The sequence below is a fragment of the Diceros bicornis genome, chromosome 18 (assembly GCF_020826845.1).
Source record: "Diceros bicornis minor isolate mBicDic1 chromosome 18, mDicBic1.mat.cur, whole genome shotgun sequence".
Classification (NCBI taxonomy): domain Eukaryota; kingdom Metazoa; phylum Chordata; class Mammalia; order Perissodactyla; family Rhinocerotidae; genus Diceros; species Diceros bicornis.
Window position 1 is genome coordinate 43,643,379 of NC_080757.1, and position 21,327 is coordinate 43,664,705.

The following is a 21,327-nucleotide window of genomic DNA, read 5'->3' on the forward strand; positions in this document are numbered from 1 at the left end:
GTCTCCCCAGAAGATCAAGGCCAGGGCTAAATGCCTGACTCTGGCCCACCCCTCCACTCCAAGGGAGAGCTTCTAATGCAGCACTCTCCTACCCGACTGCAAGTTAGAATAACAGATGAGTTCTTACAATGCGCTCACCCTAGGCCGACTGAATCAGTCACTGGGCGTTAGGCCCAGAATCTGTACTTTTGACAAGTTCTCTGGATGATTCTGATGCCGAGGGGCTGGGGAGTGCCATTTGACCCCTTCTCTATACTGTAAGGCTGCACTATGCAATACGGCAGCCAGCAGCCACATGTCGCTATTTATATTCAAATCAATTAAAATTAAATAAAATTTAAAAATCAGATCCTCTGTTACACTAGCTACTGTACTGGACAGTGCACATAGAGAACATTACCATCACTGCATAAAGTCCTATTGGACAGTTCTTGTCTAAGGCTATGATAGCAGCAAAATTTCTGTTCCTAGGATTATGAGACAGGAATGGGGTTTAGGCTAAGCGAATTTTTGATTAACTGGAAGGTATGAAAATAATGTTTTAAATTTTGATGTTCAGTGATGATAACCTTTCTAAAATGTATCATTTCAGTTCCCTGTTTTAGTAAGTACAGCAAAAACACGAGACTAGGAACCAGAGATGTGGGTTCTAGCCTTGGCAACTTTTTTTTTAAAAGCAGCAGGACCATTTTTATGAAATGAAATCATACCTCCACCCCCAATATGTAAAAGAGCTAGAAGCATGCAACTGATATGTAACTCACATTAGAAACAGCTGCTCTGCTAAAGAAGGTGGGCAAAGGGCACACATACTCAGCTTCCCTTCATTCACCAATGACCTCTGCAGAATCCTAGGTCTCCAAGGAAAAGAGTTGGAAAACCAGTGGCTAGGAAATCTTTCGAGATTCCTTCCAGTTCCCCAAATGCCACCAATTTGTCAGGATTATTTGAGGGCTGGTTGACTCCAATTCAGGACAGTAATTGTCAATATTGACTAAGTACCTACCATTGTTAGTCTCATCTTCAGATGTGAAGACTGAGGCTTAGAGATGTTCAGTGGCCTGCCAGTCACACAGGTACAAGTTGCAGAGGTGGGGTTGAACCCACACTGCTGCCTCCCCGGCCTGCACACTAAACCTTGAGCAGGTCACTGAGTTTCTTAGCTTCTTTGGAGTTGTTCTGAGGACTGAAGGAGGTAGAGCACATGACATGCCAATCAGTCTGCCTGGCCAATAGAAGATGTGAAATGAAAGTCCATTCCCTCGCCCTTCACCAGGCTCATAAATGCCATCACTGAGACAACGGGGCTTCTCTGTTTCAGCAGCATAAAGTCAAGGTGTTGAGCCTTACCGAAGGCATTCAACACTTTGAGCTTTCGTTCTCTGTACATAAAGGACATAAAAATCTCCATCTTACAGGGTCATCTTGAAAATGTCCACTGAGGGGCCAGGGCAGATCAGGGCAAATCCCTCTCATGACTATTAGATCTGGAAGTAAAAACTTGTCCTTCTCTGAATGCCCAGAGGGGACAAATAGCAGAAGTAGAATGACTCAACTTCCTTAATAAGATATTAGTTCAAAACCAATCTCATTCTGATGCTTCCTCTTTTCAGCCTTCAGCTCGCCTGGCTACTAGGCCACACTGAGCCAGCCTCTGCCTATCAAAAATGAGGGGCTGTGCAGTAAGGGGAACCAAGGGCAAGTGCCACGCAGAGTGAGCTGGCTTGGCAAAGCAGCCAACTGGCCAGGCAGACCCAGAGATCCCCACGCATGCTCAAACAAAAACTCAGTCTCACTGCCAATTCCATAGGTCAAATTGCCGGGTAAATGAAATGTATGGAATAAAATTTATGACTGTCCTCCAATTCCTACCACATGCCCGTCAACGTTGGCTAGCCCCACACGTGCAGAAACACTGCTGTCTACAGGCCTCTAAATGTTTAAGGCAATCACCTCACATCTATTCTATCAGCACAGGCCTTACCCACTTTCAGTTTCTCCCTGACCCCTTCCCATCCTGCACTGATGCCGAGGTAATCTTAAAACATCATGTCTTTAAGATCACCTCAAACTCAAAGACATCTGTTGGCTCAGCACTGCTGATGGGCCCAGTCCCAACTCTGTGGTCCATAATCTGTCTGACCACTGTTTCCCTAAGCATAGATTTTGGCTCTGGCCATTCTGGTCTGTCCCCCACTAGCTACTCAAATCTAAAGGTCTCTGTGTGTGCCACATCCTTGTGTGGGTCGCCCCGCACATCCTGCTTGTCCTTCACAGGCTTGTCCTTCTGTGTGGCAAAGCCCAGGCCTTCCACCTCCAGGAAGCCCCTCCCAACAGCTCTACTGTACTGCCGGCTTCCTTCTCTGGCTGCCTACAGCACAGCAGGTCTCCTCACTCTCCTCACCCTCGTCCTCAATCACACCCTCACTCCCTTTACTCATCAAATGAAATAATGTAGATGAAAGAACTCTGGAAATGGTAAATCATTATACCCAGAGAAGAGAGCCACTTCTTGTGTGCACAACTCACAGATTCGTAATCTAGGTATGAAGCAAACAGAAATATGAAAAAAGATGCATAATCAAAGATGTTCAGTGTATTTTTATAACAGTAAAAAACTGGAACAAAAATATCTAATTACAGGGGAGGATAATTATTAAATAAGATCATGGTGCATCCATTAAAAATGTTTATAGGGGCCAGCCTCACGGTGTAGTGGTTAAGTTCGGTGTGCTCTGCTTCTGCAGCCTGGGTTCGTGGGTTCAGATCCCAGGCGCAGACCTACACCATTCGTCAGCCATGCTGTGGCGGCGACCCACATATAAAGTAGAGGAAGACTGGCACAGATGTTAGCTCAGGGCTAATCTTCCTCAAGCAAAAAAAGAGAAAGATTGGCAACAGATGTTAGCTCAGGGCTAATCTTCCTCAGCAAAAAAAAAAAAAAGTTTATAAATAATTTCTAACTAAATGGAAAAATGCTTTTGGGATACAATGTTAACAGAAAAAGGATACAGAATTATATCTAAAGTATGATCCCACCTAGCATGTGTCTGTATATTACATCAACATTTATAAAAATGCAGACACCTAGCACAGACATGCAGCAATGGATCTCTCTTGGTGGTGTTTTAATATTCTTTACACTTTTCTAATTTTTCTACATTTTTTTCGGGTGAGCATCTATTACTTTTCTCAGTTTTCATTTTTTAACAGATAATGTTGCTAAGTGGTAAAAAGAAAATACAGAAAGGATATACAGTGAAAAGTCTAAGTCCTTCCCATCCTCCCCCCATTCCTCTGAGGGGGTCCCCGTTACTGGTTTCTTCTATATCCCTCCAGAGATGTTCTGTGTGGAGTATTACTTTTATAGTGAAAACAAGCTATAACTAGAAAAAGGTCTCTTGATATGGGATGAGAATTTATGAGGCATCTGGTCCACACTTGTGAGTGGGGCTTAGTAAATACGTGATGACTGCTTCCCCCACCCCCCACACACACCACCCACACAAGAAACCTTCATTAGAATCTCTGCAGCTAGTCGGCGAGTTCTGGCAGCAAGGCTGCCAGAAGGCTGGAGATGGGCAAGCTCGTCCCTCCTGGTTTTGGTTTTCATTTCCCTCCCTTTCTTGTTCTCCCCTGGGGACTGTGGGTTTTATCAGTTGTGACTCAAGAAGTAGGAAGCTGCTCAAAGATGGCTCTGTCAGCCCTCCTCCACTCTGGCGGCCACTGCTTCCCTGCTTTTATTTATAATCATCCAAGACAAGTGTATGCAGCAGTTAAGGTCTGTGCTAGTGCTGGATGTAAGAAACTCTCATGGGCACAAGCGGCCCCACAAGAGTGTGAAACACAGCAGCACTGGACCTGAGAGAAAACCACCAGCCCCTCCTTCGAGGCTTATGTTAAGGGGTGGGATCTGAGGGCTGGTCTCAATCCAGGAACCTGAAAGAGCCAAGTTTTTCTGACTAGTCTCTCCTACCTTCCTTATGTAACATCTGCCCTTGGGTTTTTTTTTTAAAATCTTTATTTTGTTTTCAAATACAAAAGTAATACTTGTTCATTGTAAAAATTTCAACTGTACAAAAGTGTATAGAGGGAAAAAACAAGAATTCCTTGCACCATTCCCATCTCCCTGCAACATAAGAAACACTTAAGTTTGCTGTAAATCGTTCTACTTCCATTAGTATACATATACAAACATATAGTTTGGGACTATTTTTAAAGTAAACATGGGCTTATACATATATAAGATTCTATAAGTTGCTTCTTTCACTTAACAATAGATTATTGTATATGTATTGGATCTCAAATTTTTAAATGGCTCCATAAGATTCTATGGTACAGATGTACCATCATTTCTCCACCTATTCCTCTATGAATGGACTTGCAAATTGTTTCCAATTTTTCACTCTTATAAGTAATACTGCAAAAAAAAAAAAAAAAATAACACCTTTATTCACTTCTTTGTGCACTTGTACGAGAAATTCTAGGTGGTAAATTCCCGGGATTGGCATTTCTGGGTGACCTTTTTCTTAGCGGACTCTCTCTCCTCTCCTGTTTCAGTGTGTCAGGGAAGCAGGCAGCAGCCATCAGTCAAGGACAGGCGTTCCCAAACAGTATATTAGTTATTTGCTAGAAAGATGCTATCCTTGCCCTTAAGGTGCTTACAATCTAGTTGGGGAGAATGGATGGATAAATAAATGATAAAGGAATCACAAAATGATCCTGGGATCAGAAGGGCCCTTGGAGGTCATTTATTCCAACACATAACTTAATAATCTTGAGGGATGGCCACCCAGCTATATAACAGAATGGTCTTGGAGTCAAAAGATCCGAGTTCGAATCATCGTCTCTCAACATTCTAGTGTGTGACCATGGGCAGATCACTTAATTCAAGACTCAGGTGTCTCATCTGTAAAACAGAGATCCTCAAACTGAAATAACAGGATTTTACAGGACAATTAAATGCAAGAAACAATGTTTAAGTGCCCAATCAGTGCTTGGCACACAGTAGGTGCTCTATAAACATTAGCAGAACCTCCAGTGAGACAGAAGCTGTTACAAGATGAGCAGCTGTTTGAAAGTCCTTGCCTATGCAGAGCTGAAACCTACCTCCCACAGCTCCTAGCCAGCAGCCCTAGGGTCAGACAGGAGGTCTGAAACAGTCACTGTCAAAGGAGGAGGGGAGAATCCTGAGAGCAGAGGGCAGAAGTGGTCAGCAAGAAAAGGACAGCCTATGAGAGAGGATATTCTTTGAAGCGTATTCTGCACACACCATCTAGCTTCTCTCTCTCTGCTGGCAATGCCTCAGCTCTGAATGAACTGAGGAATGACCCAACGGTGCATGATGAACCAGGACCCAGAATTCCTTGGCAGCTGGAGCTCAAATTAGTTGTCCTGTGGACATTCTTTGGGTGTTCTCAACAATCTGCTGCTATGTGTATACGTATAATTACATGCTGGTTGTCAATAATAATAAAAATAATAATGGTGGCTATTATTGTTTGCTATTTATTAGGTAATGCATGCATTATTTTTTGAATCCTCACAATAACTCTGTGAGCAAGGCACTAATATTATTCCCTTTGTACAGAGGAAGAAACTGAGGCTCAGTAGGTCAAGTAATTTGCCCAAGGCCACACTGCAAGGAAGTGGCAGAAGCAGGATTTGCACACAGGACTCTTTTATAACAAAGCCCCTAGTCTTAACCACGACACTGTATCTATCCACTTTCAAACGATCTAAGCTTTAAAAATTGGGACCCAAATGCAGAAGCTGCCACAAGCCAAAGGTTTGTTAGTGAGAAACCCAGGATTGACCCAGGAAGAAGCATTTCAATAGTTAGCACGAACGCAGACAGCCTATGTTTTGGAAAAGGCAACTTTAAAATGGCGATGGGGAGCAAAGACTTCAAGCTGGACAGGCCTGTGCACCTTAGCCCACCCACTCCCAGCATAGCTAGGCCCATCTCAGGGACCAATACTATGACAAAGTTCAAATTTGCCATTCATTTTATAAAGCCTGGCTCCAGGCTTCTTGAGCCTATTTACTGTTGTTTTTTTTGATAGGCAAAGCCTTGAGCATCAGCTACTATCTTCATAAACATGGTCAGTACTTTTTCTCCAGGCCCCTGATATATGGCACTGTAAAAGCTTTAAAAGAAAAGTGTTACAACGGCATTTTCAATTCAACTTTTGAATCCTTTGCATGAGGAGAGCCAATAGCATAGAGAAAAGATGCTACCAGAGCATCACTGATCCACAGAGACAATTATGGAACTGGTATGCAGGAGAATGGGGGAGGGGGAGTAGTACTGAGAAAAAAAGCCAAACGGCATGCCTATTTCATTTTAAACCATAAGCAGCAAGACATTTTTAATGTATGTTATAGAAAAAAATTTCAAGTGTCACTGACATCTGCAGGTCGGGGTATTTTGTGTAACTGAACACTCTGATTAAGCGGGGGCTGAAGTGTGTGCCATTCAACAATGACCGATTTCCAAAGATTACAGTGCCATAAACTGCCCTTGATACTAAAATCATGTCAAACACAACCAGCTTTCTTTGATGAGTCAAAATGCACTTCTGGATCTTGCCAAGCCTTGAGGTCATCGTCACAAGCAAAACAGTCTCCTTATTTAACCTTTCTGATTGGATTCTGAGCAAGGAGCAACGCCCTGGGCTATGGTCAATCCCACTGAAATACCACCACTGCCCTCCTCTCTCAGTTTGTAACTCTCGTTTTTCACAGGTGGAAAGGGCTTCCAGCAGGGTCTACCTGAATTCAGAGAAGATGGAAAAAGACGGGCTCAGCCTCCCTGTAAGGGAGGAGACTTCAAGTTCATTGTAGTCACTGGTGACTAGTTCTGAAATTGAGGAACCAGTTTGAGGAACTTTAGAATAAACAAGAAACCCAAACAACTTGGCTTTCCACAGAAGACTTCCAACACATGGGGGTAAATGGAAAGAAGCTCATGGTCCAGCTCTGCCCTTTGGCAGTGGGACCTTGACTATGGCCTCGTTTTGGATGCTGCCCTATACACCCTTTGACAGACTGGTCCTTGTGACCAGCTTGAGGACATGAGCAGCAAGGGTGCATTCGACACGTCCCTTTACAATACAGGGTCACATTCGTGTCCTCCCCCAGGAAGGGAAGAAAGGGATTGGGACCTGTGGTATGACAGGGAATATTCGCAGAGGATCTCAGACCAATTCCTTGATACAGGAGGGGGAACCATGAAACAGCCTGTGGCTCTCTCATCCTCTCTCAGGCCAGTAGGGACTAGAAGGAGGAGTGTGGATTTTAGTCGTGTACTTTCACTCAACAACAAACGCTTAGCCAGTGGCTACCATGCTCCAGGTGCTGTGCTGGCCAGAGTAGATGCGATGGTAACCAAGACAAACAAGGTCCTTGCTCTCACGGAGCTTTCACTGTCGTAACCGTGGGAAGGCCTTCCTGGAATGCTGAGCCTAGTTACTAAGGAGCACTGTCATGGGTCAGGCCTCGGACTATCCGCCTACAAATCTATCTCAGAGTGGCACCAAGCATGCACAATTTGCCAGTGTGGTCACTGCCCTCTCTATTCCATACTGGAAGGCTAGGACAAGTCAGCCGCATCTGTGACAGCTGGCTACTCACTGTCTGCTTCTGCGCCGAACTATGTTTGAGCACATTTCTTCTGACAGTGCTTACATCTCTGCAAATGTACTCCTTCCCCTCAGAGTGCTGAAGTTTCCAGATTGCTCTCAAACTCCTATTCCAAGCTGAAAAGCAGGACAAAATGAGAAATGCTGAAGGTATTCCTGCCCAGACCCCTGCAGAATGGGGAGGTGGGGCTCCTCCCCACCGAGGAGCTGTGTGTGTCACAGTTAGTGCTGGGTCAAGCTGCAGAAGGCAGGCCACTGGGCCGAGGTGCCTGCCCCACTCCTCTCCAGCTCCCACAGTCATAGTTCACGATTTAGTACCTGTAATGTGTCTGCTTCCATGTCCGTCTTTCCCCTGCCATGGTGAGTTCCTCAAGGGCAGCACCTCAGTTGTCATTTTCATATTCTAGCACCTAGCAGAGCCTGCCACATGTGATACCCCTCGTGAGCATGCACTGAAAGAATGACTGACACACTCCTGAGGAATGAATGAGTGCTACAGGCTCTGAGAGCCTGCCTGGCCTAGGATATGGGTGTCTAGACTGTCCAATCACCTGGTGAGCTGGAGGGGACTGAGCCAGCTCCCTGTACAAGGGCTCACAGGACAGTGGCTGTATTCTAACTGCATCCCAGCAAGAACGTGTCACGCAAGCCAGTTACTGAGCCACCTTTGTTGTCTCCTTTCCTAAGTGCTGACCTAGAGACCCAAATTACTTTCGATTCCTTGAGAAGATGACGCTTCTGAACTGGACGATATCCACCTGGGCTCAGGAGTTCAGTTCTAATCTTAATTGGCAAATACCATCCTCATTTGAGGCTAAGCCCCACTTTCCTCCCAAGGCCCCCCAGCTATCCCAGGTACTGACCAGTAGACTAATTCTGGCCCAGTAAAGGGAAATGTCAATGTCAGCAGAAGGTGGGTGGTGGATCTTGGAGACAACAGCCCTTTGCACTTACAGGGGCCAACATCCAGATATGACATCATGCTTTGCCCACAGGGAAGATTCTCTTCATTGAGAAAAGGTGGATGGATCCAGTGAGAATGACACCTAATTACTCTGGTTCTTCTGGCCACATGCATACCACAGGCAACATGTCTCTTCTTCCCAGGAGAAAGATGCAGAAGAGCTTCTTGGTGCCCAGTGGTTTTGTATCCTCACAATCAATCATTAATAGTAACTGAATGCCCACTTTGGGTAATATACTGCTTGGCAAGGTAGGAAAGTGCCCTAAAGGTGCAGGCAACCTTTGAGACTTCCGGGTAACCCTGCCCAGAACTGTATATTCTTATCAACCTTGACCTCCTTTTGGTTACACGAACCTCATGGTACAAGACAGAGTGAAATAAAGAGCTTTCTGTTTACTTTTTCTCAGACTCAGAGCAGCTGCTGCTCTGGCTCCACCCTTTCCAGGTCTGGCAGAGCTTGCAGAAAGGCTGAGAGTGATGGGATTGGGGTGGGGGAAGAGAGGAGGAGCTAGTTAAAAAATACAATTCCTGATCCAGAGTAGTTCCTTTGTTCAGAGGCAGCACAGCACAGAGAAAAGAGCCTGGACTTTAGTTCAGATTCTGCCACTAACTAGCCATGTGACCTTGAGCAACTCACTCAGCTTTCCTGGGACACCATTTTCTCTTTTGTAAAATAGGTGAGGGGCACAAATGGTAATGATCATTTCTAGTTTGTAATTCTAGTAGCTCTTTCTTGACAGAGTGGTTAAGGCTTAAGGTCACTTAGCCATGTCTGCCTGAAGTGACTGCTGCCTAGTCCAGATGGATGGGTTGTGTATACAGGGCTGGGGAGGAGTCTGCAACAGTTACAGAAAACAAGACCATTGCAAGGTAATACTAGTTCTTCCCCCGCGGCTTCAATAAAGTAAAGCCCACCTTGTGAGAGATTCTGGACACTGTTTATAGACGTCCCTGACCATCAAGAGTCAAGCTCAACGCCAAATGCACTGGTCTAGAACAGAGAGTCTGAACAAACTCTTTGTCTTGATGGACACCTGGTCATTGCTTTAGTGGTAAGAGGGTCAGTAGAACCCACAGCAACCAAAAATTGAGTGGAAGGGATGGCTCAAGAGTTCCCTCCGCTGCTTCTTTCTGAGTTCAAACACTGGCTCCAGAAGTGTAGACAACCAAGGTGGTGCAGGCTTGGAATTCCAGTTTCCTGAAATCCAGGGTTTAATCTAGCCTTTCCAATCCATGGAGCTCTTCAGAGCCTCTAACTCAGATGGCAAAAAGGCAGGCAGGTAGAAAAGCGTTCTCCAAAAGGTCTTGCACACCAAAGTATGGCTTCTATCTCTCTGCTCTTTGCAGTGGGGTTTCCCAGCTCCCCAGAGCTCAAGCGCTCTCCGACTTCTTTGCTGACTCTAACTGGAAGTGGGCCATTTTCCACCCTCAAGGTGGCTGGACTCAGGAGGGCAATGACACTGCTGATCTGGGCTCTGTGCCCCATCCACATGACCCCCCAGACAGAGGATCCATCTCTCTGTCACCCAGCAAGCGTTGGGAGCCTCCCATTTGCCTCCTTATCCCTGCCTCCCTGGGCTGAAATGCATGTGATCTTTGGCAGAGGGCTTCTCTACAAGGTCTGCTCAAGACTTCCTCTGCAATTGTACTGGGGAAGAAATCGCCTGTCACCCACTCCCCTGCATGGGTGACTCACCTTCCAGAGAAAGTGCTCCGCTCACCTAAGCAAAGCTGCCTGGAAAATGACTAAGGCACCTATCAACTGCAGTCTGTGGGGCCAACCAGCTATGGAGCCGGGTCCAGACACACTCTGCTCTCACCTCCAGCCCGAAGTCAAGTGTGGAGCTGCCACTCCAGGCCTGCTGGTTTCATTTTCATCTGAACTGAGCTCCACATGAGGCTTGACATCCGGTGATCTATTTTTTCTAAAAACTAGGTTCACTTTAGAAATGACTCTTTGGCCATCAAGACAGCTTCCCCAAGAGAAAACAAAATGTTATTTAAAGGGAATGCCAGCCTATGGGAGCCTGTATTTTTGTTTTGTATTAAGAAGGGGAAAAAAAGAATTTAAAATGTAATGTGAAACTTTTTTTTTTCTTGTGTGATTTAAAGGGAAATCTGCAAGTCCCTGACTGCAGATCCACGGCCCCTAAACATTGTACTGGTGATAAGTTGACAAAGACATACTTATAAGAGGAAAGGATGGTGAGCCGGGGGTGCCACGTGGCGGTGGGAACCTCACCCCACAGAACCAAAATTTCCCTCCTAGTTCCCTAAACAAAGAAGAACAAGTCCTTGTTGACTTATATTCTACACAGGATTTTCCTTTTTTTCACCTCCAGAGGTAAGGCTGGGACCCACTTCACCACATGGGGGACACAGGGAGCCCTAGACAGGCCCAGCTCTGCCTCTGGTTCAGAGTCCTGGGAGGGCCGAGGGTGCCCACGGTTTAGGATCGCCAACTGATCAGGAAGGGCCTCCCAGGCCTTTTTAGGCTCATTTGGAGGGTGGTAAAGGCCCTCCACCTAAAGGTGTATTTAGTGTAAGACAAGGAGAACTTGACACAGAAAACCTCTAGACAGAAGAAATGGTCCCCTGGAGGTCTTAATGAGAAAATGACTCTGCCCCGTCAGGCAGTCTGACCCTTCCTGACATCATCTTACAGAAAACAGGTCCAGTCAGTGTGGTAATCAGCAACTCTTACGACCGCGATTACTCCGACACCATCACTACCACCACCACCACCACCACCAGCCGTGGTGCTCTGTGCCCTACTGTGTGCCAGGCACTGAGCTCAGCAGTTCACATATGCCCTCTCATTTTCTACTCAGAACAACCCCATGAAGTATTTCTATCCCATTTACAGATGAGGCGCCCAATGCTTAGAGAAGCGAAGTGATTTGCCTGAGGTCACACAGGCAGACAGTGGCAGACTAGGCCCCGCCCCAGGTCTGTCTGACCTGACAGCCCAACTCCCCATATTTGACCTGGAGACACCATGGCCTTGCTCTATGGCTCTGAGCAAATCACTTGACCACTTTGCTTTAATTTCTACATCTGTAAAATGGGGAAAAGCAGACCCATCCAGAGGATATGCTATTCATCTTTCAGCCTTTTATTAATAATTATTATGAATAATCAATATCAATTAATAATTGTTAACACTTATTAATAATAATTAACATAAATAGATAGACTGATAAATAAAGCAGCTACCCTAGTTTAGTTACATTCAAAATTGACATGTTTTGGGAAATAAAAACCCCAACTTATCCTCTCATGAGTAAGTTAGTAGAAAAGGCAGTGAACTAGATGTCAAGAAACGTGGGTTTAGATTCTGGGCATGACACTGATTTCCTGAGTAATCTCATCCACTTTATTTCTCCTTACTAGGCTTCACTCTTCTGATCTTCGTCCCTGCCTTTTTTTATACTCGTATAAAGAGAAAATACAAAAAAAAAAAATAGTTATAAAGTACCATTACTCTTGATGCCATATAATTTCAAGGGATTCATATCAGGAGGATATGGGATCAAAGAATATAAAACAACAAGAAGGGAAGAGGATCTTTTAAACTAGAATACAAAGACGGGCACACAGGCCACTGAGGAAAAACATCTTTTCTCTGCATTGTCACTCAGGTAGTAAGACAAGCCCAGAACTAAAGACCCCATATCTGACATACTTCAATGTCTTGCTCAGCTCAACTGAAATGTTCTACTACACAGTTTGCCCTATATTTGGCCTTCCATTTCTAATCTACTGCTTTCAACATTTCAGTCAGCATCACCAAGTAAATGCAAAGCCTTCACACGTGCATCACTTTAAATGCTCACCCACCCCTTGAAGAGACTCAACCCCCACTCCTTTCCCTTCCTGAGGATCTGGGTGTGCAGAGGCCAGAGGGGCTGGCTTATCCTTAGAGTTTCCCAAATCCACTGACAGGAATTGTCCCCCTTCCCGCCAATTTCACACTGGTGCCATCAAAAGTGCCCATAATGCTCAGATGTTTCCAGTTTAACTGAAATACAAAAATGGGGCAAACAGGAAGCATCAGACACAACTGCGGTAGTGACTTATTAATCATGAAAGCAGAATTTTAGTTGCATTTTAACCTTTTGCCAGGAAAAAAAAAAACAGCTTTGAGATGATAAAAGCCATTGGTACAAATATGCTGCCTATATGTGTATCGAGCTGACTTATACTTTTAATTCAGGACTGAATTTGGTTTTAAGATCTCTTAACTATCCTCCCAGAAAGAACATCTGTCAAGCCAACCACCATGAGTCTGTCAGCTCTTCATCAAGGCAGGGAGCCCATTAGGAAAGCTCATGTGCTATCCATTGAGACAGGAAAAAAATAGGAAATTAAAAGTGGCTTCACAGGCCAAAGTGACAGGACACTCTTAAGAGGATGCCAACAATGAAGAAAACAACCCTGGATGAAGCTTTACCTCTTTCGCATCTCTACAGATCTCTCACCAGACCTCGGCCACGATGAACTGTTATCACCCACCAAAAAAATCACAACAGTTGCCTGGAGTTAGACAACCAACCAATCAGGGCGAGCCTGCTTCTGAACATTAAATGATATACAAACACTCCAAGCAGATCACAAAGGAGTCAGTGTTCAACAGGAGAACCAAAATGAGGAACCAAACCTCCATCTGTTGAGGCGGAACGGCCAACCAGACATTTTTGTTTAATAGATGAAGGCTCGTTTGGCAGGGTCTCTGTCTGGGGTGCCTCTCCCACAAACTCTAACAGGCAACACCAGGGGCAAAAAACCCCCTTCAGAACTGCTTCCTATAATCTGAAAACGGTCAGAAAATGACCTACAGTTTGGCAGCTTATGGCTGTCCGATTTCACAAAAGTGCTGGAATGTATACCTGGGCAAGTATTTCTAAAATTAAAGTCAGAGACTATTACTTTTATTTTGAGACCTTCTGAGAAGTTCACCACACCCTTCAAAATAAATGAGGATGTCCTAAAGGTGTCTGAAAAACTTAGAGGTCTGGCATGGCTGCACCAAAAGAACTCACTTTGACATCACTTCGAAAACACCAAGAGTAAGTCCAAACACATCGTAAGCAAGACAAGCACCTGTCCTCTTATGTTAAGAGCATAAATATCACACCAAACACTTCTCCCTCCTTCCTGCATCTAAGTCCCATAATGTGGTCCTGGTCCAGGGGAAGGAGCCTGGACAAGACTCCAGTGGCCCAGGCTGGAGTCCTCATCCTGAGTCCTAGCTATGAGGCATTAGGCAAGATATATACCTCCCTCTCCCCTCCTGCCCCAGGTGCCTCACCTATAAAATAGGACAATATTATCTATCCCATCACACAGACATCTGAAGGAAAAAGGTTACAGGTATGAAGATACTAAGTAAAAAACACATCACTAATGTGAAGACACTATCTCCTTCTAATCTTTCAGAAAGACCATGTTTCTAGTCAAGGGGTTTTCAACATTTTTCCTGGAATAAACTTCAGACTGCTATTTTGTATTAGGCCCCACCTCTCATCTTTTAACTTTACTTGCTTTTAGAGTCCTAATCAAGTCACTGGTGTTCATCGTCTCCAGTTAACAAAAATAATTTTGCCAATTACACCACTAACTTCTGGATCTTTTCTCCACTCATCCTCTCCTCCTCACTCTCATTCCCCAGTCCACCCTTTAGGACTGAGAGCAACACTTTAACTTCAATCAAGAAGGAAACGCTTTTTCTGAAGTCACTCAACATCAAGGAGGCAGGTGGGACTCTCTGCACTGTACAAGTGGCCTCTTTCTCCCTGGTGCTGGGTGGCTGCAGGCTGCCAGGGTCACGATGGGCTTCCAAGGTGGGAATATTATATCTGAGCCGACAGATCAAGTCCTGAGTGGAGCGGACCGAAGAATTCCAGAGGGGTCACGGGAAGGAAGAGGATGCTGCGAGTGGCCAGCACTACCCCGTTGGGTGCCAAGGGCAGGCTCTCCTCCTTCTCCCCGCCTCGGGGTGTGACCCGAGAACTTCCCAGGCAAGGCCAGAGGGTTTCACTGCCAGGGCAGGTGGGAGAGCGCACAGACCGGGCGCACTTGAGCACTAGACACCTTCCGTCCCGTGCCGAGACGAGGCCCCCTCCTGGGGGCACCCGGGGACCGGAGCAGGAGAGGCAGGCCTGCTGGTGAGGCAGGGAGCGCCGGGGAATGGGGATGTCGGGGAAGGGGAAGCAGGGCACCCCTGCGCGCGCTCCGGGCTAGCGTGTGGCCTGCGGGGGTGCGGCGAGCACGGCGTGCGACCGTGGCCCTGGCAGCGTGCGTGAGGGCGCGCCGGCTGCCGGCCGCCAGGGCCGAGGGCTCGAGCGCGAGTGGGTCCGACCGGCCGCGCCGCCGAACCCCCCATTCTGGGGCGGCGGGCCAGGCCGCAGCCCGGCCCCGGGCTGAGGGGCGACCCATCCCCGCTCCGGGCCCGGGGTCCCGCCCCGTCACCTACCGGCCGAGCGCCGATCTCCCCAACCAGCGAGCGCTGCGCTCCCCTCACCCGCGATCTCCCGCCGCCGGTCGCCGACCGCTGCTCTCTGGGCCGACGGTCGCCCCGCCCCACGGTCGCCCCGCCCCGGACTCGGGTCCCGCCCCCTCACTGCCTTCCCGGCCTCCCCCGGGGCCACGCCTCCCCCGGCGGCTGCAAATTTGCCTCGCTTCGCGCCTCCTTGCTGTGGCCGCACCTCGACCTTTGGCCCCGCCCACTCTTCCAACATAACCAATGAGAGCGCGTCCTGGCTAGACCCGGCGCACCGCCCCTAGCAACGATTGGTTAACGAGGTCTCGTTTTCAGAAATGGGCACTACTTCCGGACGATGTTTATAGGGAAGAGATTGCTGGGCGGACGGATTGACAGATGGCGGAGGCGACCCGAGTGTAGGTGTAACCACACATGCGCGCTCGGCTGTGGCAGTCTTTTTACGGGTTGCGTTCTTCTGGAGGTTACGGGAGGGAAGGGCGAGTGTGCGCATGCGTGGGCACTCCCCAGGTTCGAACTTCGGTTACCTTGGAGACGGCGAGGCGCTGTCTCTAGGGTCTGGTTCTGCTTCCTCTTTGCCTGAGGCTGTGGCGGCGTAAGCAGGCGGGGGGACGGTTAGAATCACCTTTATTGAGCACTTACTATGTCCCTAGCACTGTAAAGTCCCTGAGGACGAGTAAGACAGGTTCTGGTGCCTGCTCGAGAAGCTTGGGGAGCCAAAGGCCTACACAGGTCACACCTGTGTGTGGAAACCGAGGTCTGATGAGAAGGCGCGCGGATGGCATGGTGCACCCCCTTCCCACAGCCGGAGAAGCAACGTGGTGCGAGTACTACACAGCCGGAAAGACGAGAGCTTTACCTATGCAAAAAAAGGACCTGGAGTCTGAATACGCACTAAGGTGTCAACAGTGCTTCTTTCTGATGGGAGGCGGGGGGCTGGGCGGTTAGGGGAGGTATGGACATTTTTTCTTTTCTAACTTTCGTTTATCTGCCCTTGCCATCGTTTCTACAGTGAGCGTGTATTTGATTTGTAATAAAAAATTCCAAACTTTAAAGGTTGGCAAAATAAAAGATGTGCACGTACCTGGGCACCACACCTTCATCAGTGGTCCACGGCAGGCAGGTGTAGTAACTGGTTTCAGTGGTGGGGTAGGCAGGTCGCATCCCAGGCTGTCTTGAGTAGTAAGGATCATCTCATCTCTGGCAGTGTTTGAACAAAGGCCAGGCCACCTGCTCAGGATCACTCTTCAGACAGTTTTTGGTAACTATTTTTGGAGATCTGCACCCAACAGACATCTCCGTTGTTGGGGGATAGGTAAGACCATTTATTTAGGCAGAGGTGGGAAACTCACAACCTAAGGGCCTCACCCACTCACACAGGTCATAGGTATGTTTTGTTTGGCTGGCCCAATGTTTTTTTTAAAACTGAGTTTGAATGCCTTAGCGCAGAGCCTGCAGTTCCCCACAGCCCCTACCCCTGTTTTACACTCAACCTCTTAACCTTATGTCGTCCGTCTGGCCCCTGAAGCATTTGAGGTTGTGGCCCCCATGGTGCGCATGCTTGAAGCTGGATGGTCTCTGATGCATAAACTGGCTCTGCCGCTGGCTGGCTTGGGAGATGGTGGGCAAGAAAGAAGCTAGTGAACCCTAAAGCTCCTTCCAACGCCAGGGTTTTTCATTTCAGTGACTCAGGGAGAGGCGGAACTTGGCCAGATGGTGGGTTACAGGTCGGTATCAGCAAGCCTGTAGCCTCTCCCACCACCTGTTTGCCTCTGGGCACACCACTTCTCAGGAAAGTCGTGGGCATGGGCCCAGAGTCTGCAGACACTCCCTGGCTCGCCTTTGCCTTCTCCCTCTCTCACCATTCCTTCTTTAGGACAGCCAATGCCCACACACTTTACCCAGCTTCCCTTGAGACTTCTCTGGTCCTGGTTCACCTCCATGCCGCCCCCCCCCCATCAAGATTATCTGTCTTTAAATCCATCCGTGAACACAGATGTGTATTAGTGGGAGAGAGTGGGCTGTGTTGACCCAAAACTGTGACTCGTGAGAAGGAATTTCACATCAGGCTGCAGAGGAGAAACAAACCACCGTACACTAGTGAGGACGGTGTTTGGGACAAGCAGGGCCTCGAAGTTTCAGCTGCTTTTCTCAGGTCTTTCCAAGCCCCACTGTGTGTAGGGTGAGGTGAGAAACAACACAACACCCACTGGAGTAAGCACTGTGGAGCCTTAAAATGCTTGCACCTTCTGGAAGGAGAGCTTCAGGGCAAAATTACTTCCTCTCAGCCGAGCCAGTTAAGTCACGACAACCTGGGAAAGCTTCTAGCCCTGAGTCATTTGTGCAGCCTCAGCTCTGTTTTAAATAAAATAAATTGACATTTACAGGGTGACTCACACCTGGAGCAGTGAGCCAGGCTCTCAGCACTCAAGGATTTCCATATCCCACCCCAAGGGTTCAAGTCTGGAAATAGGAGGGTTAGACTGTGCTCTTCCAAAAAGAATAGCAGCTTCTGTTTTTTGAGAGCTTACAAAAAGTAAATCAGACACTTCTAAGTGCTTTGTGTGCATAACCTCACTGAATATTCCCTCTAGCCCAGGGTTTTTCAACCTTGCACTATTGACATTTTGGGTTGGATAATTCATTTGTTGTGGAGGGCTGTCATATGCATTGTAGGATGGTTAACAGCATTCTGGCCTCTGCTCACTAGACGCCAGTAACTAGGCCCCTGCACTCAGTTGTGACAACAAAAAATGTCTCTAGACATTGCCAGATGTCTCCAAAATTGCCCCCAGTTGAGAACTCTTGCAGTCTAACCCCATAGAGTAAGTATCTCTTACTTATCATCCCATTTCACAGATGAGCAAACTGAGGCTCAGAGAGAAGTAACTTGCTCAAAGTCACTTTGCTGTAATAGAAGACCTGGGATTCAAACCAGGCGGACCCCAGGGCCCCTGCCCTCCTGCGTGCAGGACTCTGTAAAGAGACTTTGGGCCATAAGGAGCCAGTTGCCCATCAGTTCTGTAGAAGTGTGGTGAAGAGTGAGTGCATTTTGTGCATCAGTGAGAGAATGCTATCCTTGGATCATTTTTGCTTTTCTGTTTGCTTTGGAAGAAAGGAAATTATATTCTGGTTTTTATTGCCTTAGTCAGCCCAGTTCATGATGTCCAGCCACGTCTAGTGAGAAAGTGGCTTGTGAATCATCTGAGTGTCTGTGGATCGCAGGTCCAGATTTCTGTGAGATCCTGTAGTTATACTTGAGAAGAACTCAGATGAGATGCTGAGATCAGAGATGACTGGGGGCTGTGGGTGGGTGTTCCTGGAGGAGAGGCAGTTTTACTTTCCCTATCAGGGGTCTGCCTGAGGCTGCAGCTGTGGTGCTGTCGCTGCCCTCCCAGGCTTGGACCTGCCCCATTGCTTCCGCCCAGTCCAGAGTCTGTGGAGGGGCCATGGAGGCAGGGGAGGGAATGGTTGCAGGCAGTGATGTGCTGGAGCTCTCTTCCTACTGTGCCATTGGTGACCTCACGTTGGTAGCTTGAAACTGGATATGGTGGGAGTATTTACACCGTGGAAATTGGCAAACGGTATAAGGCAGGGCTACCCGCCCCCGAGCTTGTTGTTAAACGTTTACTAGATTCTGGACCCTGACTGCCCCCGACCAATTCTGTGCCCCACGTAGGGAGATGGAAAGGGCTACAAGGAACCACAGAGCTATTGGAGAAGAGGTGGTGCCATGGTGATGTGAGTGAGGAGGAGAGGTGCTGATCTCCACAAAGGACGGAGCTGCCTGGGTGGGGGTCTCCCTGGCAAAAACGACCTTACCAGAGCAGGTCCTGGACATACCTTCTGAGACCTCTCCCAACTTTGGAGCCTTCTTAGGGAGCCCTGGGTTAAGGCTTGATTCAAATTCTTCTCACTTCCTGATTGGTGATCACCTCCTAACTCGCGTCCCTGCCTCCAGTCTCCTCTCCATACTGTCCTCAACCCTGCTGGTGGATGTAATCCTCCCAAGAGACCACCCAGGTCATGTGTTCCACCTCCGATGTCCCTGCATCTCCTGCCCTTCGACTTCTCCCGTTTAGCTTCTTCCTCTCAACCTCCTAATGTGATCATCTCCCCAGCCTAAAAACAGACAAATTAAGAAAAAAAAACAAAAGCCCTTCCCCTATCCTGGCTTTCTCCTACACTGTTGACCCAACTTTCTTTCCCCTCTCAACTCCCGAACTTCTTGGTACTCCTGGTGTCTGCTTCATTCCCCACTTGCATGTACCCCTTGCAGTCTGGTTTCTGCCCACCACCCCTTCTCTCCATGGACACCCACTAATTGCCTCCTAGTCAAGTGACCTTATCTCAGGTCTCATCTGCGGCCAGGGACAAATATGATGCTCTGAGCGCCTACTGCATCAGGCCCTGCGGAGGGAGCGCAAAGCCTCCAGACTAGTCCCTACCCTTAGGGAGCTTCTAGTCTAGTGGGTGGCCAGACCTTGAATAAGTGACTACAAATGAGGACGTAAGTCATTCCAGGTGATGAGAGTGATGAGAGGATGGATAGAGTTACTGTATCAGGCAAGGCCCAACCAGGGAAGCAGAACTCATTCTGAGTTTTTTAAACCTGGAATTTAATGCAAGGAATTGGTTACATGGAGGGTGGAAGAGCCGGGAAGCCCAGCCAGAGAGGGCGAGGTGGCCGGGAATCCACTGCTACCCCTGGGTTGGAGGGACTTGAGGGGGAAGCAGTGTAATCAGTGGCTGGGGGCCAGGGTCACTTGGAAGGAGTTGGAACCACAGAAAAGACACAACCACTTCCACAGACACCACTCAAGACCAAGAGGGATGAAGATTCTCCTTTCCTTCCACCTTCTACCCTCTGGTCTCCTGCCAGCATCTCTCATTGGCCCGGGAGCCTGCAGGGGTCAGTCACCTGCAGTGCAGGACAGAGAAGATAAGGACTGGATGGGAGGGCACACAGCCCAGGAGCAGCACAGATATGGGATGGGAGAGAAGGAGGGGACTAGCTTAATGGAGGGGGCTCAGAGAAGGCTTCTCTGAGGAACTGAGCTGAGACCTGAAGAGTGAAGGAGAGTTAGAGGGGAAAATATTCCCAGCAGTCACTGGAATTTTTTAAAAAGACTATTTTTTTAGAGCAGTTTTAGGCTCACAGCAAAATTGAGCAGAAGGTACAGAGATTTCCCATATACCTCCGGCCCTCAAACATGCATGGCCTCCCCCGTTGTCAACATCCCCCACCAGAGTGGTACCTTTGTTATAACTGATGAACCTACACTGACGCATTATAAGCACCCAAAGTCCGTAGTTTACATTAGGGTTTGCTCTTGGTGATGTACATTCTATGGGTTTGGACAGACGTATAATGGTGTGTGTCTACCATTATGGTATCACACAGACTATTTTCCCTGCTCTAAAAATCCTCTGTGCTCTGTGTGTTCATTCCTTCCTCCCCACTCAACCCCTGGCAATCACCGATCTTTTTGCTGTCTCCATAGTAACAAGTAAATAAATTGTGATACAGCCACACAATGAAATATTATTCAGTGCTAAAGAGAAATGAACTATCAGGCCATGAAAAGACATGGAGGAAACTTAAATGCATATTACTAAGGAAAAGAAGCCAATCTGAAAAGGCTGCATACTGTATGATTCCAACTATAAGACATTCTGGAAAAGGCAAAACTATGGAGACAGTAAAAAGATCACGGGCATTTTAGGCCCGTCCTCTTCCAGGGGCTTCAGAGATACTGTACTTTCTGTCTCTGTTTCCTTCTCTCATCTTAAAGATTGAGGCATTCCCTAGGTTTCAGTCCTAAGCCCCCCACTTCCGTACACTTTCTCCCTTGGACTTCTCATCCACTCCTGACTTTATTTACTCATGCAACAAACATTAACTGAGCACCTGCTATGAGCCAGGCCCTTGATTAAACCCCGGTGACAGAGGGAAATGAATGAGTCATGTGGCTTGCCCTCGAGGAGGAGACAGACAAGGTTGCAATATAATGTAGAAGGTAGAAGGAAGCCCTGGGTGAGGTAAGAACACATAAAAGAGATCAAAGAAGTCTTCCTGGAGGAGGTGATGCTCGAGCCAATTGGTGCCAGGTACACTAGCAATAAGCCAGTGGATGAGGTGGGAAGAGCATTCTGGCAGAAGGAATAACATGTGCAAAGGCATGGAGTCAAGGGACATGTCAAGGCACATTTGGAGA

At 47.6% G+C, this 21,327-nt stretch overlaps 1 protein-coding gene across 1 annotated transcript in view; it reads right to left on the bottom strand.

Moving 5' to 3' along the window:
* MAP3K14 (mitogen-activated protein kinase kinase kinase 14) overlaps window positions 1–15,172 on the bottom strand; it is a 38,308-nt gene extending 23,136 nt beyond the window's left edge. Inside the window, exon 1 of the mRNA XM_058561242.1 lies at window positions 15,083–15,172. The gene's annotated coding sequence lies outside the window, so the exon portion shown is untranslated. The remainder of the gene's footprint in view (window positions 1–15,082) is intronic.
* Window positions 15,173–21,327: the final 6,155 nt, after the last annotated feature.